Genomic DNA, 13,682 nt, shown 5'->3' with positions numbered 1-13,682 from the left:
TGTTCTTTGACAGTTATCAGATAAGCCGTTCACATCAGATATTTACTTTTATGTTTTGTTATAACTATGTCAAGAAAAATATTTCCAGTACGATCCACCAATCTCTTAAAATTATTCCGCATATATGTGGTAAGTGCTAAGAAATGTTGAGGTAGTTTCAGCGACAATATGTATAGGGAAAGTGAAAGGTGATTACTAATTTACGGAGTAACTAATATTTGATGTTGGACATGGAAAAGGAAATGGAGTGTGACAGAGACTATTAGAATAAATACCAACAAATCCATCATTATCTCTTGTGTGAACGATGTGATATTCTGAATTTAGATGAATGTCTGATTATTTATTTGTGCCTTTTTTTCCATATTTTTATCCTGTATATGTTGGAGGGAATATATAAAAAGTAGTAGGACCGTACCTAAAACTTCGTTAACTTTTTTTTAATTTTTCCTTTTGATTTCGGGACCATTTTTTAATTTTTCCCTTTGGTTTAGGGACCATTATCATTGTTTAGTTTGTCTATTCAAGTCCTAAAACTCGAATCAAAATGACCAAAATAAACTTACTTTTAGATATCTAGTTAGAATGAAATTATATTTTAGGATAGTAGTAGGATTTATAACAATATTTATATTTTATAATTTTATTTTGTAAAGTCAGTTAGAGGTTGTTAGGTTGTTAGACTTCAGTTGTTGTAAGCTTGCTGATGTCAGCCTACTACCATCATTGTATATAAGTCGTTTGATTTCAATCATTTGAGTTGTTGTGCAATAATGATAATGAGATTATAATCTCCCCAATCTGATCTTCTCTAATTCTATATGGTATCACAGCAAATATCTCGTGCTTGAGATTTAGGTTTTCCTCAATTTCTTCTTAAAGAATTGAGAGTGAGTGCGAGTGATTACTGAGAATTTTGTTGCGAAATTTCTTGCTGTTGCGAAATTTCTTGCACGAATTCTGTAATTCCTTGATTGAGAGTATTACTTCCAAAACTCGATTGAAATGGCGTTCGAAAATTCAGAAGGTGATCAGCAGGATTCTCAGTCCTTATTTTGTAGCAAATTCAGATAATCCTACATCTTCTCTAGTAGCTGTTGCGTTTAATGGTATGAATTTTACTCGCTGGAGTAGAAATGTTAAACGCGCATTAATTGCTAAGAACAAAGAAGGATTCATTAATGGAGATATTCTAAAACCTGCTGTGAATCACAAAGACTATTCTAAATGGAAACGTGTGGATTTTATGGTGGTTAGCTGGATATTGAGTTCAATGAATAATGATTTGGCTGATGATTTTGGATACATTGATAATGTTGTTGATCTTTGGAAAGAATTGAATGAGAGATTTGGACAATCTAATGGTCCACTGATATATCAGTTAAAGAAGGAGATTGACAATTTAAATCAGGAAAATATGACTATAGTCACATATTATGGAAGATTGAAGAAATTGTAGGATGAAATGCAAAGCCTAAGAGCTTTTCCTACATGTGTATGTGGTGCGTTGAGTAGATGCAGTTGCTTGTTTCTAAAGAAAGTAGCAGAGTTCGAAGAAGAGGATAAGATGATGAAATTTCTGCTTGGTCTTAATGGAGGTTTTGAAGGAATTGTTACCAATGTTTTATCCATGGATCCCTTGCCTAGTATAAACAAAGTGTTTTCTATTACTCAGCAAATAGAAAAACAGAAGGAAGTCAGCATTGCTATTGCTGAAAGCAGTGCTATGAATAGCAGTGCTATGGCTGCTCAGATTCATAAGAATGGTCAGATTCAGAGAGCCACTAATGGTCAAGGGAGAAAGGATTGGAAAGATCTAAAGAAGGAAAAGATGTACAAAGTCTGTACTCACTGCAAAATCAAAGGTCACACTGTTGATCAATGTTTTAAGCTGATAGGTTATCCAGATTGGTACAATTCAATCAAAGCATCAAAAGGATTCCAACCAACTGGAAACAGACTTGCAGCTCATGTTCATTCTACAGATGTTGCTGATAATCCACTTGATGAAACAATTGCTGATTCTGGAACTATGGATAATGAGATGTTGAATGCTATATGTCTAGAAGTCATGTAGCAATGAAAAGCAAGCATGCTCAGAATGGTGAAACTGGTGGAAATTCATGCTCATATGCCAATTATGCAGGTATTATGTCACATTCCTTTAATTGCAATGTGAATAGGTTGCATGATAAGTGTTTATGGATTGTGGATTCTGGTGCATGTGATCATATGACATATGATGAATCTTTGCTGATAAATAAAAGAAAGCTGCAAAACTTGATTAAAGTTGGGTTACCTGATGGAACTCAAATGACTGTGGATACTATAGGTGACATAATTTTGAGTGTCAAACTGAAATTAATTGATGTTTTGTTGATACATGGTTTCAAACACAATTTGATGTCTGTTGGAAGATTGATAGAACAGAATAAAGTTCATGTTATATTCACTAGTACTGGATATTCTTTCCAGGACCCTGTTAGTTACAAAGTGATTGGTGCTGGACAAAGATTACAAGGTCTATACTACTTTGTTCAAGATACAGATTGCAACAGTTCCACTGGAAGGAACAATATTGGATTAGTCAGGCAGGAATTGAATTGTAATACAGTAGCAAATGCAGTTTCTGATAATATTAGCAATGTAAATAAGATGAGATTGCCAAATAAGACTGCAACTAGTATAGGACTGTCTAAGGTTGGTACTCAAGGTCAACTAGATCTTCTACATGCTAGATTGGGACACCCATCTTTGTCCAAAATGAAGCATATGAGTGCTGAATATTGTAAAGGGCTTACAGTAATGTTTGTTATCATTCTAAGCAACACAAATTTCCATTTACTGTAAGTGATAGTAAAGCATCTGAATGCTTTTATTTAATTTATGTGGATTTGTGGGGTTCTTATAAAATTAAAAGCTTAGATGGTGCATCATATTTCTTGACTGTATTGGATGATCATAGCAGGGTTACCTGGACATACTTGCTTCACAACAAACAACAAGTGCATAAAGTAATTTCTGACTTCTTGTCCATGGTTGAAACTCAGTTCAACAAGAAAGTTAAGAAAGTTAGATCTGACAATGGAACAGAAATTGTGAATAATAGTTGCAGGACATTGTTTGCCACAAAAGGTGTGATACATGAAAAGAGTGTTCCCTATATTCCTCAACAGAATGGCAGGGTTGAGAGGAAGCACATGAGTTTACTTGAGATTTCTCGAGCATTAAGGTTTCATTCTGGTTTGCCCAAGAAGTTTTGGGGTGAGTGTGTTTTGACAGCCACTCATTTAATCAACAAACTTCCTTCAAGATTGCTGAACTGGAAAACTCCTTTTGAAGTGTTGTTTAACACTGCACCTGTTTATGACAAGCTAAGGGTGTTTGGTTCTTTATGTTTTGCACATAACAATAAAGTTCAAAGGGACAAATTTGATTCCAGAACAAGGAGATGTGTGTTTATAGGTTACCCTGCTGGTTACAAAGCTTTCAAGTGTTATGATCTTGATACACATGACATATTTGTATCCAGAGATGTCATTTTCTTTGAAACTATTTTCCCATATAAAACTTCAGTTTCTGACACTTCCTTGTCTTCAGTACCTCACATGATAAATTTTGGTACTGAATCTTCTCATTCAAACACAAATACTTTAGATCTCTCTATATCTTCTCATTCAGATCTCTCTCTTTCTTCTGATTCTCCTCAAACAATTCATTCTCCATCCAATTCCTTTATTCCACAAACTTTACATAATTCTTCTTCACATGATACATCTTTTTCTTCTCCTGACTCATCTCACAGTCTTGATCTTGGACAAGAAACTATTTTAACTCATGTTCCTACTCTGACTATTGCTCCTCCTGAGCCTGTTATTAGACATTCTACAAGGTCAGTTAAACCTTCTACAATGTTAAAAGATTTTGTTGGGAGTTATGTGCCTCATAGAGATATGCCTTCCCCAACCACCACTGTGTCTCTTTCTTTCTGTGTTAATTCACCAACTGATGATATTGAGAATGATGACATCTGGTTGATTGCCATGGCACTTAACAGCTATGACACTTGGGAATCTTTGGCATTTTCTGTCTTGCCTACACAGAATGATCCTAAACACTATAATCAGGCCAAACATGACAGTAACTGGGTCTTGGCCATGAACAAAGAACTTCATGCTTTGGAGAGCAATGACACATGGGAGCTCACAGTGTTGCCAAAGGGCAAAAAGGCAATTGGATCTAAATGGGTTTACAGAACCAAGTTGAACCCAGATCATACTATAGAAAGACATAAAGCAAGGTTGGTAGCCATTGGATATCAGCAAGTTGAGGGTAAAGATTTTACCCAAACTTTTTCTCCTGTTGCTAAGTTAGCTACAGTGAGAGTAGTAATTGCTCTTGCTGCTATGAGAGGATGGGAATTGTTTCAGCTGGATGTAAACAATGCATTTCTGCATGGTTATATTGATGAAGAAGTTTACATGAAGCCACCTCCTGGTTATACTAAAGCCAATTCTGATGAAGTATGCAAACTGAAAAGATCAATCTATGGCTTAAGACAAGCTTCCGGGCAGTGGAATAAAGAGTTAAGTAAATTTCTGAGAACTCAGGACTTCCAACAATCAAAACAGGATTATTCTCTTTTTACTAGAAGCAAGAATGGAGAATTCCTAATTGTATTGATTTATGTAGATGATATCTTAGTTACTGGTACTTCTGTACTTCAGATTGAAGAAGTTAAGACTCTCTTGGATCAAGATTTCACCATAAAAGACCTTGGTCAACTCTCTTATTTTCTTGGCATTGAAGTTCACAGAAATGAGCATGGTATTTTCTTGTCTCAAAGGAAGTACATCAAAGATATACTAACTGATGCAGGCATGGAAGATTGTATAGCTGCTCCTGCTCCTTTATCTTGTGGTTTGAAATTGTCACTAGATTCAGGTGATTTACTTGATGAACCTGATGTTTACAGAAGATTAGTTGGCAGACTACTAAATCTGGGCATAACTAGACCAGATTTATCCTACAGTGTGCAACACCTTAGTCAATTTGTTCATAATCCTCGAGTTCCACATTTAAGAGCTGCTTTGCATGTTCTACAGTACCTAAAGGGTACTATTGATGATGGAATTTGGTATTCTGCTACATCAGAAGCTCAACTATCTGCTTACAGTGATGCAGATTGGAGCTCTTGTCAGTTCAGGAGAAGATCCCTAAATGCTTATGCTATATTCTTGGGAAACAATCTGATCTCATGGAAAACTAAGAAACAAAGAAGTGTCAGCAAATCCTCTGCTGAGGCAGAGTACAGAAGCATGTCAGCTACTACCAGTGAGTTAGTTTGGATTCAAGGTTTATTAGAAGATCTTCAGGTTACAATTCCCTTACCTGTTCAGCTCTATTGTGACAATAAGTCTGCTGAACATCTTGCTCACAATCCTATGTTTCATGACAAGACAAAGCTTCTTAAACGTGACATGCACTATGTTCGTGAACAAGTTGAAGAAGGATTTATACAAACAGTTCATGTTTCTAGCTCTAATCAGCTTGCAGACTTGCTCACAAAGCCTTTAGCTTCCTCTCAACACAAAACACTATGTTGCAATTAAGCTTGGACTTATATCTAAGGTCCAGCTTGAAGGGGGAGTATAGGATTTATAACAATATTTATATTTTATAATTTTATTTTGTAAAGTCAGTTAGAGGTTGTTAGGTTGTTAGGCTTCAGTTGTTGCAAGCTTGCTGATGTCAGCCTACTACCATCATTGTATATAAGTCATTTGATTTCAATCATTTGAGTTGTTGTGCAATAATGATAATGAGATTATAATCTCCCCAATCTGATCTTCTCTAATTCTATATAGGATAATATTATCCAAATCGTATTTTATTATTAATCATTATTCTTGTTATAATTAGACTAAATCAGATTACACAAGAAAAGCTAAAACATCATTCACACAAAAATCCTTATTAGGGTGCATATCTCTATAATTTGGTACAATAAAGCAGATGGAATTAGGGTGCAAATTAACTAGAGAATTTGGTACAAGAGGTTGTTTGGACCAACAAAGAGGTTGTCTTCTAGGTATTCGAACGTACGAAATCCCTCTCATCAAATTGAACCTTGAAAACATCAAAGTGCAAAGTCGCGCCACTCATAGAAAAATTCATGAGGATCGAAATGCTTGACAATGAATATGAGATCGCTAGATTTTCCATTATCATTCAACATCACCAACTGATACGTATTTGAATAATGATGTTCGTCCTCTATTGGCTTAGGTGCATCAAAGAAACTAGCCCGGTGAGATGATGGTGTTAAATCATGTTGAGAGTGGCGTATCCAGGATTTAAAAATAGGGTGTGCTGAATTGTAATAAGTAGCAAAATTTTAAAAATTAAATAAAATATATATTTATAAATAGCAAAAATTTGATTAAGGAAAACATGCATAGTTCATTATTTAGAATTTTAATGCAAACATATTTCGAAAACCTTGTTGTATAAAATTTAATTGTGTAAAGACAAGTAAAAAAAACGCTAGTGGGAGGATTGGAACCGTGTTGACGGGATTGCAAAAATCAAAGTTTCCATCTATTGAAACCACTGAGACACATATCATTGGTGTCTATCTTTGTAGATAATAATTACTACTTTTAATGACTGCCAGATTGATTTTTTGGTTTTTAAAGCTTTTTTTTTCTTTAAAAAAAGAACACCATAGATCCGCCTCTAGTTGAGAATGAGGTTTCTTGTAATTCTAAGATTAACAAATTGGTCTTAGTTGCTGCTAACGATGATACTATGACGTCATCATGAATAAAGTTGTTATAACAACTTAGTACAACAAAACTCTTTTACTTTCCTTTGTAATCAGTTTCCTTCAATATAAAAGGAACTCTTAATGTAATAATTAATTAATTCCAATTACTAAAACTAAAATACATTTTCTCTCTCTTTCTGGGTTCTCTTTCTAAAGTTTGACATGGTATCAGGCAGTAAGATCGTATTTCACATTTTTGTTTCCCTTTTGATCATCATTGATGGATATTGCGGAATCTTGCTAATTAGCTAGATTTTTTTTCGATTTAGTCACATTCAATCCCTAATCTCCTTAGTTCCTAATTTCTTTGGCTTGGTTCCTAATTTTCTCTCCATTTTCGCTGAATGTTTGCCATTTCTTCCCTATTTGTTGTTCTAATTTCTTTAGTAGTAACTTCACACAAATTTCTCTGAAATTCCAGTGGTTTAATCCACAAATTGACGATTAATTTCCTGATTTCTTCCTGAAAATTACTGTGTTTACTGATCATGTTGAACTAATGTCTTGAATTAATTTCAAGAACTCTCGACCAAATTTTTATCTAATTCTTCGATTCTCAACACTAAAATGACGATCGATTCCTATTCCCCATTTCCATTTAAAACCTACTCAAAATCCTAATTCTATGTACTACTTACATCCTGCTGAAAATACATCTCATCAATTAGTTTTTCCTCCATTTGATGGAGCTAGATATGGTGAATAGAAGAGGATGATGATGATATCCTTATCTTCTAAGAACAAGGCATGTTTTGTTGATGGAACGTTTCCCAAACCAACAGATGTGGTGAAAACGAAAGCTTGGGATCGTGTAAACAACATGATATGCAGCTAGATTCTGAGGTCTTTATGGCCGCAGACCGCCAAGAGTGGATTTCTCTTACCTACATCAAGGGCTATGTGGACAGACTTGGAGGATCGTTTTGGTAATTCTTCTGTAGCTCAGTTATACTCTCTTCAACAGGAACTTGCAAACTTAAGTCGGGAGAATGATGGCATCTCATCATTTTTCACTATGATGAAGGTCTTATGGGACCAACTGGATAGTGCTACTCCTCTTCCTTGTTGTGAGTGTGGTGGCTCACCTGCAATTTGACTAGAAATTAAGAAAATTCAACAAGATCAATGTTTGGTTCTTTTCTCATGAAACTCAAAGAGGCATATCAGTAAGTGAGGTCTAATATCTTGATGATGGAGATTTTTCCACCTCTGTCTAACGCATACAAAATTCTTCTTCAAGAACAGAGACACATGCAGTGAGTTAAGTGCTCAGATTAATCAAGGGAAAGAATCCATGACTTTTGCAACCAACAAAAGGTTTGGTGACAATAAGACTGAAGAGTACTACAAGGGTACGTGGTTTTAGATCAGGAACAATAAATGCTGGAGGTCTCTGAAAGACTACTGGACCAAAAGAGGATCTAGCTATTACTGTACACACTGCAAAGTGTCGGTACATAGTGTTGACTAATGCTTCAAATTACATGTTTATCCTCCTAACTTCATATATACCCAACACAAAAGATTTGTTGTAACAGTCTATAATGAGAATAAAGAGAATTCAGACATTAAAAGCTGCACCAATCTCAATGTGGCAGTATAACGAGATGATGAAGTTGTTTGGTGAATAAAAGTTGGCTTGGTCGAACACACATAATGCAAATGCAAGTTCCAGTACTAGTACTACAACAGGACAAGCTCTATTTGCTGGTAAGCATTACTTGTTATCTCAATTTTGTGGTGGTTGGATTAATGATCGACAGTGGAGCATGAAACCATATTTGTTGTGGTAGTAAGTTGTTTTTTGGATATAATGTGGTTAATGGACTTGAAAATCAATAACCATACCCGATGGGAGTAAGATAAATATTACTCACATGAAAACGATGAATGTTAATGAACATATAACTCTCATGTTTGTTCCCGGTTTCCAGTTTGATCTGATAGAAGTGACAAAATTGTGCAGAGATATGAATTGTTCAATGGTTTTCACATCTGATACATGTGTTCTACAAGCCTTTCCCTAAGAACACATATAGCTCTTGGTAAACTGAAGAGTGGGCTTTACTGCGCTGATAACACTACTATTTCAGAGGTTTGTAATTTTGGTGATGTTACTCTTAGGGCATCTTCTGCTTCTGTGGATATATATAACGCTGCTAATATTGCCGTTAATAATGTTGCTAAGATTTGACACCTTAGGATGGGTCATATCCCTTTTAGTCAATTGAAACATGTACATCCTGAAATTGATTTGAAGAGGGAGGCTTATTTTATTTGTCAAATATGCCCTAGGGCTAGCCAATGTCGAAACTCTTTGCCTACAAGTAATACTAGCACTATGAGGTATGTTCATTTGTTATACGTCACTAGTAGAAAACATTTTATTGAGGCGGAACTTTTCCATTTATTTGTTGTGTTTTTGGCGTAGCTGCTAATGGAGGGGTCGCATATGAATGGGTATTCATTTGCAACGTTTGAAAACGTTGCTAATAAATGATTTATTTGGGGCGTTATTATTACAAAAACACCTCAAATGAATACACAAAAACGCCTCAAATGAATACTACTGTATGCGACATTTTCCTTCTTAAACGCCTCAAATTAATATAAAATGATTCAAGTTTAAAATGTCGCAAATAATGTGTATCTTTTATAAAAATAATAATTTATTTTGTATATTCAACAACGAGACACATAAGTGTGAGAACCTGGACTCACGCCACATTTATACAATGTCCAAAAGTATTATCAATCAACATAAACTTTAAGGAACTTTGATATATAAAAAATACCACCAACTATCACATTTTTACGAAAATAAACCAACACCATTATACTTATGCCTTCTAGACATTATAATTTTACACCAAAAATAAGCCAATAGCAAGAAACATCCACAGGAAGAGATTGATGAAGTGTTATTCACAAAATGTTCGGTGAAGTATTGTCCATTTGTTCCGTACTTCATCAATTTTCTTAGAGACCTGCAAACCTAAGAAAACAATACATATCATCATAAAATAAGCTTATATTAGAGTTACAATAAGAAGTGAATAAGAATTATTAGTTCCAATTTTATTTCCGTTGTGTGATACTACGAAATACAATATCTTAGCATACCTCTAAATCCTTTGCAAAGAAGATCCTTGAAAATGGTGTCAGGACATGTAGACACTAGAGATGATCAACATGGGCCCGACCCGAATTTACCAGGTTTTGGGAAGAATATTTCGGCCCAATTTTCGGGCCCGCTCGGGCCAGACCCAATTTTTTTTTAAAAAAAATACTGGCTTTGGGCAACATAAAACAACAATTTTAGTTATAAATTTGGCCCGACCCTGAAATTGGCCCAAAAGCCCGCTATTTTTGGCCCAAGACATATCTTTTTCCACTTCTACTTTGAATCCTCATTGGTTCACACAAGTCCATATGGATGAGTTCCAATGGTTTCGTTGTGCTGACCATTTTCTTGGACTTGTAAGAGTTTCTGACATGTTTGCCTCTGGCACAGGCATCACAAACTTTATCATTTAGGAACTTGATTGAAGGCAGGCCTCGAAACAGTTCCTTTGATCTTAGTTTGTCAAGCAATGAGAAGCTAGCATGTCCAAATCTCTTATTCCATAATAGTGGATCATCTTCAACGACACTGAGGCAGGTTAAGTTTTTCTTTGGAACTATATTGAGATCCACAATATATGTGTTCCCTTTACGAGTTCCTTCCAAAATAACCTTCCTAGTGTCTTTGCTAATAATTTGACAGTTTTCAGAAGTAAAACTTACAGAGTTTCCCTTGTCACAAAACTGGGAAACACTTAACAGATGTGCATAAGACCCTCGACCAAAAATACATTATCAATAGCATGGGAACTTGACCTTCCAACCTTTCCAATTGCAATAATTTCCCCTTTCATGTTGTCTCCAAAGGTCACAGTTCCTCCATTGTAGGCTTCTAGTGAGATAAACTTTAATTTGTCTCATGTCATGTGCTTGGAACACCGGCTGTCGAGATACCACGAGTTGTTCCCTCCCACTAGAACCTGTAAAAGAATCACTGATTAGTTACGGGAACTCGGGTTTCCTCGAGTTCCTTTTCAACTATAATATCTGACTTCTAAATCCATTTTTGTTTCACATAATTTGAATTTTTTTCATCTTGTTCATTTTTCTTGGAAAACTCATTACTGACATGATTACCATTCCCGCAAAAGAAACAGACTTTTGCACTATGTAGTTCCACATACTTTTTGGCTTTACCGTGACTCTTTTTATATGAGAATCTTAGCCATTTTGTTCGTTTAGATTGAGAATTCTCAATCCATTTAGGAGGATCCTTATGTGGCTGTTTCTGAGCTCGGGCAATGGTTAGTTCCTTTTCTAGTTTTTCTTTCGGTTCCTTCACTGTAATTAGGTCATTGTTTAATTTCGCTAAATCGACATTAAAAAATTCCATATTGGTTTCCATGGACCTTGTGGGATCTAGACTTAAATTAAATATTTTGTACTGATTGAGTTCTACCTTGAGTAGGATATTTTCATTTTTAACTTTTTCAAAAGACTCAGTAATAGATGTGTTCCTGTCTAGTAATTCAAAGAACCTACCCTATACATCAGATCTAACATTATTTCGGTAGGTTATGTGTTCCTTACTAAGTTCCAGGGCTTTATCACTTTAGCCTTTTAATATACTAAGCTTTTTATAGTCTTCTAGTGTTTCTAGAAATAACTCAATTAATATCGACTTTGAAAGGCAGTGAAGAGAGGAGGAACTTACTTCATTTGATGGAACTTGCCCAGTTCCATCTATCTTAGCCATAAGACATAGATTTGTTGTTTCTTCACTTGGTTGTTCCTCATCATCTTCAGAATCAGTTGCTTCGCCCCGCGCATCTATCATGGCTTTCTTGAAGTTTGGTTTGGCAAAGGTGGATTTATTGTAACGTTCCTTGGATTGTTCCTTGCCTTTTCCTTTACCTTTGTCATTTTCCCACTGAGGGAAGTCTTGAATTTGGTGATCATTTTCTCCACATTTGAAGCAGCCTTGTTTGATTTTAGAACTGGTAGTTTTTCTCACAAAATTCCTTCCCTTCTGGTTCCATAGCTTGAAGATCCTGTAGAGCCTTTTTATCCTCCTGACCAGCATGGAAGCTTCTTCTTCATCTGATTCTTGTCGAGTTCCTCAGCTTTTAGGGCTAATCCTCGGTTTCTAGAACTCTCAGGTACAGCAGCACCAAGATGTAGTTCGTGGGTCATCAAGGAACCTGCAAGTTGTTCGATGTTGAACTTGGTGAAGTACTTGGTTTTGAAAAGTGCAGTAACCTTGGTTCTCCAACGATCGTCTTGTGGCATGCTCCATAAGATCTTTCTTACCTGCTCATCAGTAGGTATAATTCTTCCAAGAGAAGCCAATTCGTTAGTTATGTTAGTGAATCGAGTAAACATTTCTTGAATAGTTTCTTTGGGAAGCATTTCAAATCGTTCATATTTGGACATTAAAAGATCAATTTTTGAACGCTTAACTTCATTAGTTCCATCGTGGGTAACTTGAAGGAGATCCCAAATTTGATTTGCGCTTTGCACCCTATGGCTCTATTGTGTTCATGTGGTCTAAGGCCGCAATGCAGAATTTTAACAGCTATGGCATTAATTTTATATTTTTCGAAATCTTCTTTTGCAAATTCAGACATTGGTTTAGGAACTACCTCGTTTTGATCATTGGTTTTTGTTACCTCGAAGTCTCCAACTTCAATGACACGCTATACCTGGTAGTTTTCTGCCTTGATAAATATCTTCACCCTATTCTTCTAGTAAGTGTAGAACTTGCCGTTGAACATTGGTGGCCTTTGCGTGGAGTAACCTTCCTCTAGTTTCTCGTGTGTGTTCATACTTCCAGGAACTTGACTCAAATAGGGTTTCCTGTGTTTTTCGTGAGTACTGGCTCTGATACCAACTGTTATTCCAGTAGGAACACGTACAAGAGGGGGGTGAATTGTACTTTGGAACTTTAATGAAGTTTCTTGCGGAACTTAGACATAATAAAGGAACTGAGAAACACAGAGACAAAAGATAAAAAAATTGAGGAAAATTCTTAACACTGATAAAGAAGGGAAAACCTCAAAACCTCTTTATATTAAAGTAATGCCTCGATTACAATAACGCTACCACTCGAGTTCCCCTCTGACTCGAATTCCTAACAGTAATCAACTCTGATTTCTGTGCTCTTCTTTCTCTCTTACTCTCAGACTTAACTCTAAGTCTTTACAAGGATCACTGTATCCTTTCACACTCAAAATACAATTTGGTTTATATGAGAACACTTGATATTAATAATGCTTAGATATATAAGGAACACAGGAACTTGAATTTGACTAGGATACAAACTGCTTTATAAAAGCTCTTTAAAACGTTTTAGGAAATAGAAGACTCTTGGAGTATTTGTCTACTTTTAACTGAAAACTCACAATCCTTTTTATAGAGACAATTTGTTCCCCTCATTATATATCTCAACTGCCAACTATCCACACTCCTTGGTCTCCACATCCCTTGTCTTGAGGAACAAGGGAAGACCACTTCCCACATAATCTCTATTAAACAAGACGTGGCTTAGACCAGCTCAAACACTAAAAATATTTTCTTTAAAAACAGTTTTACTAATTAACACAATCTTAGGAGATATTTTAGAAAATCAAAAACTGCTTTTACTTGGGAAATAAGATTATTAGGAAAAATCTAATTTTTATTTAAACCCGTAAAATCTTTTATTTATATAAATAATTTCCATAAATTAGCTACCATGGATTTATTAATTATTCTAATCTAAGTTCCTCGAGTTCCCAATATGCCATTTTAG

The sequence above is a fragment of the Spinacia oleracea genome, chromosome 5, assembly GCF_020520425.1.
Source record: "Spinacia oleracea cultivar Varoflay chromosome 5, BTI_SOV_V1, whole genome shotgun sequence".
Lineage (NCBI taxonomy): Eukaryota > Viridiplantae > Streptophyta > Magnoliopsida > Caryophyllales > Amaranthaceae > Spinacia > Spinacia oleracea.
The sequence above is the reverse complement of the archived record's forward strand: the minus strand, read 5'-3'. Positions refer to the sequence as shown.